Genomic DNA, 19,829 nt, shown 5'->3' on the forward strand with positions numbered 1-19,829 from the left:
CATAAACATTAAAATTTAATAATGAGTGCAAAATTTTAAAAATGTGAAAGAAAAAGATATATCATGTTTACCAAAATGAAATGGGAAAATGGATCGCTAGGCTTATCAATGCAATCTAAAGATCTTAGTAACCCATTATATTGGGTAAAAAATAAGCCTAGCAACTATCATTATGGAAGAGCAAGGGCTATGAATTTGGGTTCATCTTCCTTTTATCTTATGAAATATTGAAATAGTGAAGTGTATGTGAACTAGGTTATTTTGGCGTATATTATATCATATAACTGTTTGATATGCACGATTAATGCAGCTATAACAATTGCTCCGGTTATCACAACCGCATCAACTCCTTTGTATAAATTCTCCCGACATCATTTAATGATCTATCAAAAACATTTCTCTTTGCCCTCCTCCATTTGGCATCGGAGCGGCCATGTTCCAAGGCCTGGTTTGATGGAGAATCATTCATCGTTTCAAATGTTTGTTCACTGCATAATATGTGGAAAAGAGAAGGTGTTAAAATCAGGAACAAAGACAAATATTTTGTGTACTGGGAGTTGTCTTGGCTTCTAAATCATTGACTTTTGTCTTCTATGCACTATGCGTATTTACCCACGTTCCTTTCTAAATGACCCACATTTCGGTGTGCATATGAATTCGACATATTTGTTTGTTAGTTTGTACCAGGCACAAACCCGAAGATCATAAAGACCTTTCCAAGCTTGATGAGAAGTTGTTGTTGAAAACTCTCTCCATTTGTACAACAATTCCACTAAAATAGTATCTTGTGGTTTGCGAGAATGCTATATAGGAGCGTAGTCAATGTCTTTTGAAGAGGACAAACGAATATGAAAGTATGGAGAATCGGTTCCATGATGCACACAAAGGAGTATCTATTGCATAAATCTGAGTGATTGAGGTGCAGTCACAGCAAAGAATTTCTATGCAGACAAGTTTTATTATAGAGCAACACCCTGTAGGGAGGATCAGAGTTTATTGTCTTATAAAGGTCATAAAAGATAAGCATTATTTTTTTGTGTTGTGAAACTGGAACAATAGAATGGAAGGGTGGACAAATCTATTCCAGCGAATGTCTCAAGCTATGTAGAAGGAACCGAAAGCAGAAGAGGGATTAGGATTTTCAATATACTATTATCATTTTACCAAAGGTACATGTTGTTACATTGTTGGATCTTTTATTTATTTCGATCCTCTGCGAGAATGCTATGAAATGTCTCAGCAAGTAAGGTTGGTTAATGACATGAGAAGATTCATTCTTTCCTTCCATTGTAGTATTGAGGAGATACTCTTTTTTTGATGATAATTGCATTATAAGTTTGTTAGCAGAACAAGATGGGAAAGATGCATATTGTGTCATGTAAGGTTAGGAAAAAGTATGAATCTGCCACTATTAAGATGGTGTCTAAATCTCGGGATTAAAATTGTGATCACCTATGTGTCTGAGAAGGTTCAATATTTTTTTGGGCTTGATAATGTCTTTATATTTCCACAAGGTGTGACTAAGACAAGGTAATTTTCCTAAGTCAACTTTTAGGTACTTGTTAAAGACATATGCATTTTTCTCACTTGATGTGTGGATGAAAGCTTGCCAGACAAACTCTCCCTTCCAGAAGTATAACAATTTGTTAGCTATTTAGTAATTTGGAGGTAAGTTGCTTTGTGAGAGAATATTCATTTTGAATTAGTTTCATTGTTAGCTATTTAGTAATTTGGAGGTAAGTTGCTTTGTGAGAGAATATTCATTTTGAATTAGTTTCATGAGTTTTCTATGATGTTAGGAATTTGATATAACTTTCCTCCTATGTGTCAATCAAGTAATCTAGCTTCTTACTATCAATGCTTGAGAAAGTATTGTTTACAATATTATAAAAATTGTTGAGTATCTTGTAGATGGGTTTATATATGTTGCTAATAGATATTCAAATAATTATGTCTAGATTTTTGGAGCCATCTTTGTTACAAACGATGAGGTCTTGAAAGACTCACATACTTGTATTATCAAAGAGATTTATGTGATATTGAAGAGATAAAGTGTATCAAGGTCTCTTTAGAGGCTAGTGACATTGGAGGATGGAAGAATTTTCATTATCTCAAGTTAGCTTCTTTCTCTAAGATGTGTTTTTCATGAGAAGTATTTTTGGATATTTTTTCTTGCTTTCTTTTAGATGTTTTTTAATTTTTTTTATGTTGACAAATTTGAAGAATAAATGTATTGTGAAGGTTATATTTTGGAGAGATGTTTCAGATTTTGTGTTGAGATCAATATGAATTGTCATCCTATGAGCTTTAGAGTATATGATCGAGAATTATACCCTTTTGTGGTCACCAGACAATGATAATGATATATCATATCTCTTAGGGAATTTTATTGAATAATTCAAGACTATGATTCGAGAATTCAAGATTGAGATCTTAAGAAAAGAACTCAAAGGTACACCACTATAAGGGTCAAGAGATAGCTTGATGGAGCCCCACTTGCTTCAAGATTTTGTTTTTAAGAAGATCCTCTCAATAATGTGCACTCATATTATGTATTTAACATGTTTTGATGGGTATGCCTTAAGGGTGGGTCCTTAGGGAAAGGTGAATTTCATATTTTTAGGATCATGTAATAAGGGGCAATGTTGGCATCTATTATATTATATTATATTATATTATATTATATAAATATCTGATATAAATTATTAATGATGTTATAACAATTGCTCTATTTATCACAACCACATAAACTCCTTTCTATAAATTGATCTCACATCATTGAATGATATACCAAAAACATTTTTATTTTCCCTCCTTCAACTTATCAATGTTAAAATTACCAAATCTAGCATAACACAATAGTTATATAATTAAAACATAGAACAGTGAGAGAGATCTACAATGAAGATACCAAGAAGAACCTAACATTGAAATCTGAGGCTAACCGTACTAGACAAAAGCATTAGACACCTATGTTTAAAGGTGATGGAAGATAAAGACATATCCAGAAATGAAAACAAAAATCTTTACAAACATGTCTCATAAAAATATAGGTCAACATATTAGGATAGATACATTTAGCACCTTAGTCAAAGGGTTTTGATCCATTTAAAATTTGGCAATGTCAATCACTATCTATTATGCTCTTCTAGAGCTTTCTTGTTGTCAAATCTACACCGACACACACAAAAAGAAGGGGAGAAAGGATTGTGTCTTATAGGATCTTACCTAAGTAAAGTCTTGTTTTAGTGTTCCCAGTTTATAATGGCTAATTCTAACATAATGTGTGTTCTTGCAAAGGGGGCTAAATAGTTTATAAGTGCTAAAATTTAAAGATTCTTACTATAGGTATGGGACACTCCCATGGAACCTCACAAAAAACTTTATGTGATGCTTATGAATTATTTTAACATATTAGTGTGTGCTTACAACCTCAACTGATCATAATTGGTGTAGAAGACTTGAATTATTTAGTGCATTCAATAAACAAGTTATAATTGATGTATTACAGATTTGTGCTTTAATTGAATTTGTTTTTCTATCTTGCATGTGCTAGATTAATTTGATAGGGTAGAGTTTTAAATTTGAAATTGATTTGCATTTATATGGAACTTACACCATTTTGAAATGACTTATTTAGGATAGTCCTACAAACAAATATCAATTCATGCAAATTGCAAGGTCAACTTTCACCCATTGAAAATTTAAACCATTGAGACCTAGTCTTTGCAAAATGTGTTACCAAAAAGATGGAAAATGGATAAATAAACCAATTTTTGTCAGAATGACCTTCAAATAAGGCACAGATTCCAAAATGAGTTCTAAACTAAGGGTGAAATTGTTAAGGTCAACAATCTATGTCACTACCTCTATATATGGGAACTTTATTTTATTTGTAAAGAGCTAGATTGTTAATATCTGTGGTTAGTATTTCTATATTATTTTAACTATTATTTTCAAGTATATGGATCATTTATAATGGTATACCATTATAAATAATTTTAAAATAATCAATATGTGATTTTTTCTTTAAATTACAATATATACTATATTTTAAATAATTTTAGGGCATTCAAGTAAAACCTAAGTACACATTTCTTATATTTTGGTTATGTTTATGTTTTTTATCACTTAAGTATGGAAATAGACCCAATCCCTTATAAAAATAGAAAATATGCAACAAAATTGGGTAGCAATAGAATAGCAACTGGCATTACATAGGCAGAAGTGAGACAAAACTCATGAAGCTAACTCACTAGTAAGTAACGTTATAAAAATTAATCCCTCACCTCAACCATAACACAAAGGCTATCTGAATAGATTCATATGAACATAGACATACATACTACCTAATTGGTTAAACTATATATAAACACTACTAGTAGTTACCACATCAAAATTAAACTTAGTTTTAGCAGGCAAGCAAATTTCATTTACCAAATAGTTCAAAGAAATAATCTTAGAAATAATATAACTAATCAACAATAACCCTAAAAGGATCCTAACACTATTAAAACTATCAATAACAATAATATTTAAAAGGACAATAAAAAGACACCAATTATAGCACTCCACCATTAGCAAAAATATTTTTACTATTGAGGATGTCCTAGTTCCTAGCAAGTCTCCTCATCTATTCCTACCAAGATTCTTGATCTGGATCTTCATCATTTTTCTCATCTTAGGAATTATCCTTTTCTATTTTTTTCTCAGACATCTTCCTAAGTTTACTCTATCCGGAGATAAAACCCATTGTAACTTTGTGCATGATATCATCAATAATGGTACAGATAGAACTCAAAGCCTTGTTCATCTTTCTTTTTTTTGTGACATTTCTCAACTCTAGTATCAGCATTCGTAAACCTAACCTGAAGGTGAACAATTTGACCATTTAATTTGGCAATGTTGTTTATCTGGCTTCTCCAAGGGAGAATCTTGAGAAAAGGGCTCCACATCATTTTATCCATAATTAGTAGGAGACATGGATTTTTGAATTGATCTTTCACCATATTCCTTAGGATCATTAGTATCCTTTCGATTATCACCACTCTCATCATCCTATTCCTCTTCAATCTCTTGAAATTCATCATACTCTAAACCTTCAAAGAAGTCCACATCTTCTTCAAGAACATAATTCTCAGCAAGTTCAAGGATGACCTCCTTAACTTCCACTTTTCCCTTTTTATCCTTAGCAATGAAACAGATAGAGAATCTCTCACCTGAGATACCTTCTTGTTCGTCATAATATTTCTTAGCTTCTCCTCATCTCCACACCCCAATTTTATCTATAGTTGTGATCCGTAGTGTCTTCAAATTTTGGTGGGAAGTGTTTGACCCAAAAAGAAATGTTCTACTCATTTAGAATTTGGGACCTTATAGTTACTAAGTATAGGTAGTGATTACTACTTTTGACTTTATATTAGATATGGTTTTGTTTATTCATGGCTTCAAACACTATTTATATAGTAGTAATTATATTTTAAGTTAAGGAGTTTGGCATTTGATTTCTGGTTTGTATTTTTAAGATTGATATGTCATATTCTATGTTTTATTGTTTATATTTGTTGATTTCAAACATATGTTCTAAGTTTAGCATACATGTTCATGATAGATAAAAATTTCTGATGCATTAATTTAGAATATGGGTCAAATAATGGATGACTCAAAATTATGCAATTGTCGTTATACTTTATTAAAATGCAATCTAAATGTAAATGAATGAGCTAGAGATCTCTCTAATCAATGGCTCATAGGTAGAATTCATGTTGGAGTTTGTACAAGTGGTTTAGCAAGCTAAGCAAACTTGTTCCTGGAGGAGTCTTCATAGATAAATATGGTTCCATGAAGTAGTATGGAGATGGTCAATATTTTATTCCAATCAATATATCTTAAATATAATTAAATGTTAAATCATATATATTATAAAATTTTGTTTTTGGGAAAACTACTGATAAAATACAATTTGATAAGTTAATATATAATTTAATACAATATAGGAACAACATAAATCAAGGTCCACTATTCATATTTGAGCCCCTTCACTATATTTTCCTTTATTCATGAGTTGATAGGCTCTTAGGATATTCATTTGCTTCCCTCTAAAAAATCCCATGCATGCATATATGTTGGAACATTTAGACATTAGGTCCATGTCTAAGCCTTGCCTTCAATATGGCTTTATTCAATTGAGAATTTGGAGACTATAAGGTGTGAACATATTCTTTCTTGCAATCTCTACATTACAACCATGGTGATTTGTATGTGGCGTGGGCCTTTATCCTTCATTGAGTGTTGGATCAATCCCTTTTATGGTTAACACTATGATTTGTTCATTATCTATGCTTGTGCTTAAGGGAGATTATTGAGATCTCACCTCAAAATGCTAATATACTAAAATTCTAGTTGGATCTTACAAAGTCCCTTCCTTAGTGGCCAATAGGTGTAATCTTATCTGATGAATTATATGTAAAAAAATTCTCATTCAACTACTTGTATTGCTAGCTATATATCTGAAGGGTCCTATCCATAATCTATCAACCTATCTTAAAGAAGTGGTTATTTCTTATTCACAATAATTTTGTTTCTATATAAATGGTAATAGAAATGCAAAATGACACATAGCTATTTGAATTTGGAATTAACTTCTTATAATACATTAGAGTTACTAGAACCAATCATCATAGACTTTATATAATATAAATTTATTTAAACTATATCACTTCCTCCAAATGTTGTAGAATCCTATTAACAATCATATTCAACATTTATAGTTAGTATATATATTATCTTTAGCCAAATATTGGGTAAACTATGGCGAAGCCCCAAAGTCCACATGAAGCATCCATTTGGATCAAGATAATAGAAAACATAAATCAAACTAGTATTTGGCTAGAGCACATGTAGACTGATTAGTAGGGGAGAACCTAGTCATTTGGTTTGCCTTTATATTAGTGGGTCTAGGTAACCACAATTAGATCCTATCTATTATTTTATCATTAAAAATCTTTTTGATTTTCTCTAGTAATGACAAAAGTGGGAGAGATTGAAAGAGTTAATCAAAAAAATTTATTAATTTTGGATACCAAAAGTTTCCTCCACTAGTGAGTGGTAGAGAGGTAGAATAACTACTACCAAGTTACAACTATCTCTACTAATCATGATGCCCTCACATGTGAGGATAAGTACCCTTAAAATGAACCTTTTAATGACCTCAACTCTTGAGAAAGATGACTATGACCATAGTTACACACATAAGGAGTAGAGAAATATCGAGCATTGATGGGAGTTCAAGAAACTCTTGCAACAATAAGAGGGACATTATATTAACAATCAAATAATTCATGTACTTGACCCACCTCAAGTGAAAAAATATTCTTTTTCACTTGAATTTATAATAAAATTGGTGAGGAGATTAACTTCTATTGTTTCCAAACTTGAAGCAACTTGTGAAATTATAGATTTGGTTGAGATACACAACACAGGGAAAACTTTACTAGGGTACCAAAGACAAGCTACACTACCCAAAAAGCCTTGCGCCCCAATGTACTAATACTGACGCCTAGTTCAAATCCTAGAGGTCAAGCTCTACATACCTTACACTGACAATCTAGTCTCCTAGATAAAGATGACATTAGGAGAATGAGACCAAATCAAATTGTGAATAGCCATTTTTATAAGAATCATATTCATACTACCCAAATTCCAAGAGAAGATTATCATTTTTGAGATGGAGAGAAATGAGAATCAATGGTTCACTAAACTAAACTCAACTATTATCTCAGCAATTAACTTCATTTTTTCTTGATACTTCTTATTGTCCACCTTAGGAGGCTTCTCTAGAACACCTTTTTTAAGATTTTTACTGAAGCCCAAGTACAAGTGGGGTTCCCTTACTCTTACCAACAACCTTAGGGTGCTTCTATATATTATCAATAGAACAGGGTAAACTTGAGCACTCCATCACCTCTTTACACTTAGTAGATTCTGGCTCACCCAAAGTTAACGAAGAAATACCTATATCCATATGGGCATCAAGACCTCTAATCTATGAAGCATGGGGAAGAATGCTTTCCTTCTCACTAAGTGTTTTGATTTGTACTCATAAGTTCCTGACCAATAGACAACCCCACAAGAACCTCATCAAACTAATCTAAATCTTCTAAAGCATAAAATTTATTGATGACCTAATCAATCTATATATCCTCTAGTGATCTCTTCTACCCTCTACCCTTATTATAGGGATTGAATAGGACAAAAACTTCTTTGTCTTCTACCATAGGATATTTTCCTTTACCCTATTTAGGATATGGAAAAGATGGCTCACTGAACTTGAAATCACTATAGGGTAAGATTTAAAATACATGCCCTGCTAATAACCATATTCATGAGAGACCTATCACCAAAAAGGGATGCTTTCATAGTCAATCTATTAATCCAAGAGGTGGATCCAAGATAGGTTTCCATAGAATCCAGTAAGGGTTTTCTTAAATCAATTTCAAAGAAAACACATACATAAGTGTTACCATTTTGTCCATAGTTTGTTGCGATAGATCCACTAGTTTGCCAACTAATAGTGCAACCAAATGAAAAATATCATGTCTCCAAAATTCTAGTGGTAATCATGGAAGATGCCCTAACTACTACTCTAGATGCAAGATGCTCTGAAGGATTGAAGCCAACATGCCATGACTTGATAAAAAGTTGTACTTGATTATAAAAGTAAGGCCCACCCTTGAAGGCCTTATTTAGATTAGAAATGGATGATAAAACCACCAAGAAATAGTTGTTGGTATCTAGTATTACCTCCATACCACCCTTTGGATTCCAAGTATGTCGAACCCATGACTCCAAAAAAGAGACCTAAATTCCCATAATCTAACAAATTAGAGTGTGGTTGGACATATAGTTGACATCTTCCTCCACTGTATTAAATTACTAATCACCAAAATGGGCCTATGTTCACTACTTGTGAGACATCCATTCACCTTAAATGAGTAAAAATATCCATTCTAAGAAGAACATTCTTTGTTAGTAGACTTTTTCCATTTCAGAACCTAAATTTTGATTCAAAATGGGTGACAATATTGCTACAATCAAAAGATTACTGAATGGAAGGGTTTCAATCACTAGAGAACCTCCATGCAAGGTTGCGCAAGGCCTTATAGAGGAAAGCACAAATAGAAAAAAACACCGAAACCTCAAGTAAGGAACCCTCACCAGCCACAAGGGTGAGAAATACTAACACTCACATAAGAAAGAAACACAAATTTGTCTATGTCAACCTTTGACCACCACAAAGCTCACACCAATCTACAAGCTCACCAAAGACTTCAAAATGCACCCAACAATGGCTTCAAATGATCGCCCAAACACTGCAAAGAAAACTCACTTCCTCTGCTCACACAAATAGCCTAACCATGCCACCACTAAAACTAGAACATAGAACAAAATAATAGCTAGGGCGTCTTGGCCCTAGCTGACCCAAGCACCATTTTCCAATAATCCGTAAAAATCATTAAGTAACAACTATTTAATTTTTCCATATCAATAGGGGGCACACAACTTGATGATGGTGCACACTTGAAGATTTACTGTGTAGGCAAATTTAGCTATCAACCTATAAAAGAGCACCATTCCACATGCTATCTTATAGAGCATACTTAAGTTTGAATAGAGTAAGGAACATGTCCATCAATAGATTCAACAATGGATCCTACGTGACTCGTATGTTTAACACACATTTGTACAAAGAAATAATAAGAGACGCCTATAATTATGCTAGCTATGCAATTCATTTTGAACTTATAAGCAAACGGCCCAAGACAAAACCTTATGTGTACGCAAAATGAACAAGGGCTACGCAGCAGCATAGTTCCCGCCAAAGCTAGCAGGATGGTTTTATTAAGAATGGTTTGTGATTGGTATTTTTTGTGGTTGGATATCAGACCTACAAATTGCAACACACCTTATGCATTTAGTAAGCCTGTACCATGCAATTTACATTATAAGTTGTCCTTTAGTTACTATTGTTAATTTGCACTTGCTACACTTTTTAGTTTTTTGCTGATGTAACTTGCATCACATAAACTCTTCGAAAACCTTCCCATTACAAGATAGACAAAAGAAAAATTCATGAATATTCATATCATTGACACAAACAAGCAATAAACAATGTAGAACTAAGAGGCTATGGTTACTGAACTAAAATGACATCCCAAACATTTTATTAGAACAGATTTGATTTTGCATGGTGGATTTTATGTCTTACAGGTTTTATCTTATATAAGGACATTGGAAACCCACTGCGGCTAAGGGAATTACCCAGTAAAGATACGCCTCGCATAGAGGAGGGTTACCTCTATTTAATAAACTGAAGTATTTTTTTTTTATATTAATACTATTAATATTATAAATAAAGATAATATTAATATATATTAATAATTTTATAATTGAATAACATTACACGGTAATAAATATAGAACTAAAATCTAGGTTAAAAAAATTACATAATAAAAATTCCAAAAGCAAACAAAAATATAATGAAAAAATGTAAACATACAGAATAGAAACTACCAATGATGCTACTCAAATGCTGCAGGAATGCTCCAGATAATTGAACAAACACTTCCACATCCTATGTAGTTTTAAGAAACATCTCAAAACCAATAGAACCCATGAAAAAATGCCTTCATATCAAGAAACAAGGACAATGAAGGAAAAAATGCAGACTAAGCATGATGAATACATTCCTCAGAGGGACACAACAATGAAAGGGCAACCACCTGTGCATCGAGTCTTAGCAAACTGTGAACTTGAAGTGTTGTTCCTCAACAATAAGCAATTTAGCGGAGAACAAAATGTTTTTTCTTCTACACCTACACTTGCCTCTGCCACGCACTATCTACTCCTAAATATTTATCCAGATCAGCATTATAGCAAGCATCATTAACTCTAACCTTGAAAAGCCCGCATTCTCTTGCCTTGTGAAAGGATTTTTCTCCTGACATTCTGCACCTGCGAATAACAGGAATTCTCATTTCACGTGAAGGCAACAATATCGCTTAAATAATTCCATCCAATGAAAAGTCATAAAATTTTATTTTTTTAATGCATTTTGGTTAAAAAATGTTTATTTTAAACAATTTAAACATTGCAAAACACAAAATTGCACTTCATGAAATAATTTATATGCAATATCATTGGATACAGCAAAGAAAAATTATTCGAAAGTTAAAGCTAAACCTCGACAATAGTTCCTTTAAAGGGCAGGAACTAATCACATAGCACTATGGCACAAAAACTCTAATCCACTTACATGGACCCCATCCATACTATAACCCCGAACATTCCCGAGTCGAAAAATAATCTTCCATGAATCCACCATATAATTCATAAGCGTGTAATAAGAGCGCCTCGCATATGAGTTGATAGCGAATGCACGATAATAACTGGTGGTTCGGCTTATTCTAGCCACTGCAAATGAAAAACTGTCGCTTATCAATAGAGCCCATGATTTTCAACATTATACTGCTTCACACATTCAGCCTACCATATTCACACGAGAAAAGTCACATGAAAACATAGGAAAAACGCAGCCAACGAAAAAGACTACAGCAGCACCACAAAAAAAACAAAAAAAACAAAAAAAACTAAGCAGCCTATACATTCAGCGTTACAAAAACACCAGCGTTACACTTATGGAATTTATTGGAGATGCACACATTTTTTTGGTAACATAGTGTTATCCGTGCCACTAGTAATCATGCTTACACTGTCTCTAACAATATAGAGTCATCGTTTCACAACGATTGATTTAAGAAGTTTGTTGAACATTGAAACGAATCAACATAGTGAGAGGGAGGCTCCTTATCAAGAAATGCCAGTAGCAATCCTGTAAACATCTTAAAATTTATTTATCTATTACAACTAAAGAAAACACCTATTTCTATCTAATTCTCTTGATTTGGAGCATAAAAGGCAACACGACATCAAACTAAGAGAAAATAAATGTTGGTTGTTGGTTCTTCCCTAAAAAAGAGTACATTATCTAGGCAGAGATAGCACCGAAGATGGAGTATAGGAGAGGTCCCTGTTGTCATTAATTGAGGCATGCAACTACTGGTTGGATGCAATTGTGAAACCTATAATATCATCCAACGTGTCTATTAAGCCGTCCAACGCCTTCACCACAGTCAACATCGCTGGCCGCCTCGTAAAATCATCCTAGACACACCACATTGCCACTTTTATCAATTTGACTGCTTGTTCTCTTATGCTCATTTCGTCATCTTCATGTCCATCATAGACCAAATATGATAACCTCCCTTCCTCTACTTTAACTTGCAACTGTGAAAATAAGCCGTTCTCTGAAAGCTCTCTGCTTCTTTTCCAGCTAAAAATTTCAACTACCATAACACCAAAGCTAAATACACATGCCTTCTTCGTGAAATGTATACCCTGGTGTCCCTCTCAGCAAGGTTATAACTTCACTTTCCTCTCTCTTAACCAGCTTTGCCAAGCCAAAATCTGAGACCCTCGCATTGAAATTTTGGTCCAGAAGAATGTTTTGAGGTTTGTTGTCGAAATGTATAATCTTTTCTCAACAATCCTCATGTAGATAGGCTAATCCTCTTGCAATATTCAGAACTACTTTGTGTCTAGTCTTCCACTCCAGCATATAATGATGCATCTTGTTCGGAAATATCCATTTATCTAGAGACCCATTTGGTAAATGCTCGTAGACGAGCATTACATGGGTTTTTTCTGCACAGAAATCTTTCAGTCTTACCAAATTAAAATGATCAACCTTAACTAGAGTTTCAACTTCTGCCCAGAACTCCTTTTTCCCTTGTCCCGTTTTGTCAAGGATCTTCACTGCCATCCTTGAGCTGTCCGACAAAACACCTTCATAAACTGAACCAAATCCCCCTCTTCCCAACTTTACACTGAAATTATTTGTAGCAATCTGTAATTCTTGGAACGAGTAATGCAGAGGTAATCTTGTCAGCAGATCAATGCGATCATCCTCATGTTTTTCCTTTTCTTGTTTGACCTTTTGATACTTCCTTATGCATGAACATAATAACAGAAACAAGAGAAGTACTCCACCAATAGCAGAAATAGTTGTAACTAAAACCAAATGCTTATTCTGCTCAGGCATTAAGTGAATTTTAATATAAGCAGTAGAACTATAAAACTCATCACTTTGATTATTCATTTGATGAGAAAAGACATTGGACTCCAGATAACAAAGATCTCTGGAAAAATTGGCACCATACCTGAAAAACGCATCTTTGCAAGAGCAATTTAGAAGGCAAAGATTTTGACAGAAATATCAGGAGACCAACTGTGGGATCGACCCATTACTGTTTGGGTAAGTGAAATAAGAAACATACTCCAGCTCCTAAAGGTGACCACCACTAGCGTTGTAATTGTTTATGAAAGTATCCGAGCGTACAACAGGTCTGTCGGTAAGGCAACCTAAATTGGGCTTTGTGGCGTCAACCTGATAAAAAACATTGCCCTCTTTTGGACAGCTACACTGCCCACCTGTGCAAACACCATAGCTTCCACATGGCGTTGGATACTCGCACAAAGTGAGCTCACCAGTAAAGCTTGTTACATAGTCAATCACATATCTTGCTGTCCCTTTTAGAAATAAATAAAACTACAGATGTTCATCTGAATCAATCTTACAATAGAGGGAATATTAGGGTACACTCAAATTGATAGATGGCAATCCTCCTTCATGATAGAAATGGAGGTATTGATTGTCAAACTGCATATAAAAAAACTTCCCACGTTGAGGTCGATAAGGATACCTATAATATATTTGAGAGGGTCTCATGACTGTAAACATAGAAAAGCTGTCTACAGACAAGGAACAACATAAAATACCTTGGCTTGTATTAGTAGGACAAGTGTTTGCTATAAGCTTCTGCCCCACCTTGAACTTCTGCAATAATAGGATTGTATCTGTGGGATGATCAGAAGACTGCCATATGATACCGTTGGAGGTGTTATAGAGAACAAGGTTTCCTGATTCATTTATCACCATCCCTTCAAAATCTTGGGTAGAAGTATTTTTAGACCAGACGACACTGCCATCTGAGTCCATTAACAAAAGTTCTCTAGTGGAGGTAAGTATAAGGGTTGCGTTTTCCTGCACCATGTGGTCTCTGTTTGAGCTCCAAACCATTTGCAAATCTTTCAGGTTACCGTTACTGTCATAGATAACAAAGAAAGTTGCAAATGGGTAGCATGTCTCACAAGGACTCCCATAGCAAAAGAATCTGCATCCAAAGTGCAGATACATATCACTATATGAGATGTTGCTGATCAGAAGAATCGACCTGACGATTGCATCGAGGTCTTTGGATTGTGTGAAGAAATATAAAGACTTGAAATTGCTGATCAATATGGTACCTCCGTATGCATTTGAGGAAGTAAGAGAAAAGCTCTTTGCAAATAGTGAGCACAATGTAAGGAAGACACTAAGAATTGAATAAATAGAAGAAAACAACGAAAAATAGTATGTTGTTATCATTTTCCAAACTAAAAGTTGTGTGGAAGGGATTGAGCGCAGGGGAAAAATATTTTGGAATGAGAGACAACTTGAAAATACAGAACTTTCATTGCGGGGAATAGAGAAGACACAACGCTAGCACTATTCAAACTCTGAATCTCAATGGTGTGGTGTCACTACCACCGGCGAGAGGAAAATATTTTAGTCAAAGTCCCAATAGTTAGTGATTTCCAATTCCATTAATAATCTTCATTATGCTAGAGTTGAAGGGAATACATCATAAGTGAAGCATATGTGATACGAAGAAAATAAAACATTATTGTATTTATTACACTGTAGTACTTACATTTGTATATTGCTATATATTTTGGGTCTTCAATCTATTAAATAAAATAAATACATTATATACAAAATCAAATAAATTAATTTTTAAATATTTAGTTTATATAGTAGAGTTGGGATTTCAAAATTGAAATAAAATCAAAGTAACGATTAAATAGGAGTAGATATGGAGTTTAGCTCTATGAATGATTAGAGAGTGTCCTATCCTCATCACCTTTTTGGGTTTGTTTGTGCCTATTCTTTATCTTTGAGGCCATGAAAAGCCCTTTCTGGGTCCTACCATGGGATGACCAGCCTATTTTGACTTTGATTTGGTCCTAATTAAACTAGGACCAAGGCGTGGAATGCCTAGTTTAGACAATGGCACCCCAAAATTTCATGGCCCCACTTAATCAGAGGCCCCAATTTGAAATGGGGTCGAGGCTTTGTCTCAATGGTAAGATTTGATCCCCATGGCTCCACATGACCATTATAGGTTAGCCTAATTGGTAAACTACCTAGAACCCCCAATATAAAAACCATTTTATCAACCCAATTTCATCTAACACTCTAAGAAATCAATTCCTTCCATTCTTGCATTTATGAAGCATTCATAATCAAGCAATTTCAAAAATCTTCAAGGCTGCCTATTCATCATTCAACCATTGTGGAGAAAAATTACATCATTCCTATGAAAGTGTGTGTCTATGATTAGAGTTTTTCCATATTCATGCCATTTCATACAACATATCTAACTACATGCAAACAGAAAAGCATCATCATTAACAATTATAGATCAGAGGTATATCTTGTTGGATATTGTTGCTACTAGGATAGGTTGTTGTCATTGATGTCAACATATTCCTGTGTTTTTGTGTTCTAGTGATTGTAGAGAGTTGATCTGGTTGGTTTATCTGTTTGATATGTTGAATCAACTAGAGATACTTGTTTTAGTGTTGGTTTCATGATGGTATGTGGTGATTTGATCGACTTATGGATTCGAGTGTGAGGATTGGTTTTTCAATATTTAGTGTTGCAGTGTTCTGGTATTTGATCTATTGTGCTTTGGAATGATTATATCTTGAGTTGTGGATTTGGGAGAGTGTTTGGGATGTTCATGTGTATCTTCAATTCAGATGGTTCATGATTTGGTTCTCTGCAAGTTATCTTTCTAGTCCCAGTTGATGTTGTTGAAGTATTCTTGAGTATTAGTGTGTTGATCGATGAAGATTTGATTAAGTGGTGTTGGTTCACCTATTGTGGATCTCTCTAATGTGCTTGTTGGTGTTTCCTAATCATTTCCTATTTGTTTTCATGGTCTGCACTGATCATTACGCACATTATTGAGGATCTTATGGGTCTGGTGATGTTTTCCATGGTATGTAACATTTTTGGTGGTGTAGCATGTTGTGGATGATCTTGGCAAGATTTTTGATGGCGTTGCATGTTTTAGGATTTGATTTGGGTCCACGCTATGTCATATTGGCATTTTACTAGTCCAGTAGTCGATTTATGTATCATGTGATGTAATTTTGTAATTAGGTCTTGAGGGTTCAGCTGACCTTGTAGTCAAGGTTGATGATTAGTATAAATGGGTGTTATACTCATGTAATTTGGAGATTAGTGGTGGATAGGTGTTGTGTCTGCATTGTTAGAGAGCAGTGTATGTGCGAACAAGAGAATTCATCTTTTGATGTGAAGTGCTGAGCAGAGAGTGTTTGAGAGCAAAAAAGTGTGCTTAACTAGAACTGTCATTAAATATTTGGCAATGTTATTCTTTCAATTCATATAAACCAGATTGTTGTCCAAATGTTATTGTAAGGTAGTAAACCTTCCCTAAGGGTTCTATCCTTTCGCGTTATCATATTTTGAGCAGTGAGCTCTAGGAAGTGTGTTTGAATGCATGTGCATTTCCCATCATAATATTTACACATACTACTACAAAATTTCATCTTATTATGGGTAGGTTCCCACCGTGGTTTTTCCCTACTTGAGTTTTCCATGTCAAAATCTTGGTGTTATGTGTGTTGTTGTTATTGTATCTATCCTTGTTATTACTGCAATTGATTAGATCTAAACGTATTTTTAAATTATTTAATCCAATGAAAACTGATTCACCCCCCTCTTAGTTCTCCTTCATTGTCATTGCCAACAATTGGTATCAAAGCTAGATCCTCCAGAAGAAGCTTGACCGCTTGAGGAGATATGTTATGGCAACCTATGTTTTCAAGGAAGAGAGTCTAAAATTTGATGGAAGCAATTACACTATGTGGAAGGACCAGATGGTGTGTCATTTGAAGTGCCTTTGAGATGACTATTGGGATATTGCAAAGAATACCTCTAATGTTCCTCAAAATGGTTTGGTTACTGCAAGTGAGATCAAGGATGTTGAACATAACATAAGAGCTAAAGAAGCATTACTCAGTGTCCTAATCGATTTAGAGATGACCAATATGATGGGATTGTAGACTTCACATGAGATTTGGGAAAAGTTAGAGACATTGTATGAAGGAGATAAACATGTGAAACTTGCTAAATTATAGAGTTTGAAAGGAAAGTATGAGATGCCAAAGATGGGAGAAGATGAGAACATATCATCCTTTATGTCTAAAGTGAATGAACTTGTCATGAACATCAGATGTACCGATGCAACTCTTGAAGAAGATGAGATTGTTGCGAAAGTGTTGAGATCTTTGCCTCCTGCTTACAAATCTAACTTTGTTGCTACTAATGAGATCCGGACTGTGAGCACTATGACAAGAGACATGCTGGTTGGTAAGCTTGTTGCATTTGAGTTGAGTGAATTTGGAGAATCACATGGTAAATCTGAGACTAAATTTAAAGCCTCTATATCCGAGAAGCAAAAGTATCATCGAGGAGAGAGTTCATATAGGGTTTTTAGATATGAAAGAGAAATGAGAGAGATGGAAGAACAGGAAAGAGAGTTGGGTGAGCTTGAAACACTTATTGCTTGGAGATTGCCTAAGGGAGCTGATAAGTATGATGGGAAGTTTCTATTGAAATGTTTTTCTTGTAATAAGAGGAAATTTTGCTTCTAGGTGTCCTGAAAGAATGTCAAAGTATGATAGGCATGATAAATTTGATAAGCATGATGGATATGACAAGCAAGATAAATATCATAAGCCCTATAAGCCTAACTAGAAGTTCAAATATCAGAAGAAGTGTTATTATGTTGTTGATGAAGGTCTAACAAATGAAGAGTTTGAGAATGGGAATTCAAAAGATTAATTTTTATTTATTGCTATCTAAGGAAGATAATCTGGTACCAGTGAATTCTACAAGCTGTATTGTTGAGGAGAAAACTTTGGTTACTAAGATTGAAGAGAAATATGAATGGGTTATTGATAGCAGTTGTTTGCATCATTTAATAGGTGATTAAAGTAAATTTCTAAATATGGAGAGGTATGATGGTGGAATATTAATATTTGGAGATGATAAAGCCTGTGTATTTCATGGTAGAGTTGTTATTTCTTTTAATGGTAAGTATAATACTGATGATGTCTTATATTTTTAAGGTTTGAAGCATAATCTTTTGAGTGTTGGCCAGATGGTTGATAAGGGATATGATTTGAAATTCAAGAATGGTAAATGCAAGATTTTGAATGCCTCTAGAATAGAGATTGCATGAGGAACTAAGACTAAAGGTGATTTCTTTCATTTGAATGTTGGTGGGAAAAGTTGTTTGATTTCTCAAATACATGAAAGCTAGTTATGGCGTAGGAGAATGTGTCATGTTAATTTTGACTGCATGATAAGGATATGTTATACTCAAGTTGTTAGAGATTTGCCTAAGATTGTGAAACCTTCTAATCCGGTATGTAAAGAATGCCAATTCGGAAAGAAAACAAGAATTTCATTCAAAAGTAAGTTATATACATCTAATGGAGTATTGGATTTTGTGCATACTGATTTGTGTGGTCCTACAAGAGTGAGAAGCATGCACGGTGATAGGTATTTCATGTTATTGATTGATGACTACTCTAGAATGATGTGGGTTACCTTTCTAAGGGTGAAATCAGAAGCACTGGAGAAATTCAAGATATTCAAAGCTAAGGTGGAGACAGAGATAGGATTGAAGCTAAAATATCTAAGATTTAATAGGGGAGGAGAATTCAGATCCAATGAGTTTGATCCATTTTGTGATAATAATGGAATTAGAAGACAATTATCTTCTCCTAGAACCCCTCAGCAGAATGGAGTTGTTGAAAGGAAGAACAAAACTATTTTGGATGCTGCTAGGACTATGTTGATTGAAGTAAATGTACTATAGAACTTTTTGGGAGAAGTTGTTAGCACTATTGTATACACATTCAACTAGGTGCATATAAAAAGTGATTCTAGTAAGACTCCTAATGAGTTATGGTTTGGTCATGTTCCTACGGTTAGATATTTCTGAATTTTTGGAAGCAAATTTTATATCAAAAGAGATGAGGATATATGAAAGTTTGATGAAGGAATCTTCTTGGGTTATTATACTAAGAGCAAGGCCTACTGGTGTTACAATAAGAGGTTGAGAAAGATTGTGGAAAGTGCAAATGTGAAGGTTGATGAATGCCATGAGAAATAGATCAGAACATACGGATATGAGTTTGATAATTAGGATGTTATTTCAAAGCAACTACCTATTGATACCCTAAAGAAGAATGATCTGGTAGAGAGAGTTAATCCAAATATTGTTGTTGGCGATGAAGAAGTTTAAGAAATTGAGAATCAGAACAATCAGAAGACTATGAGGTATGTGATATTAAGTCATTCTGAAAATTAGACTATTGGTGATAAAAAATAAGGGTGTGATGACTAGGAGAAAGATTGTTGCCGAAGAGATATGTTTGATTTCCAAGATAGAACCTAAAGATGTTTTTGAAGATTGTAAAGATGAGAATTGGATAAAATCTATGGAAGAAGAGTTGAATTAGATTGAGAAAAATAATACATGGGAACTTTTTTCGAGACCCAAAGAAAA

This window comes from Cryptomeria japonica, unplaced genomic scaffold (assembly GCF_030272615.1).
Source record: "Cryptomeria japonica unplaced genomic scaffold, Sugi_1.0 HiC_scaffold_333, whole genome shotgun sequence".
In the NCBI taxonomy this organism is placed as follows: Eukaryota; Viridiplantae; Streptophyta; class Pinopsida; order Cupressales; family Cupressaceae; genus Cryptomeria; species Cryptomeria japonica.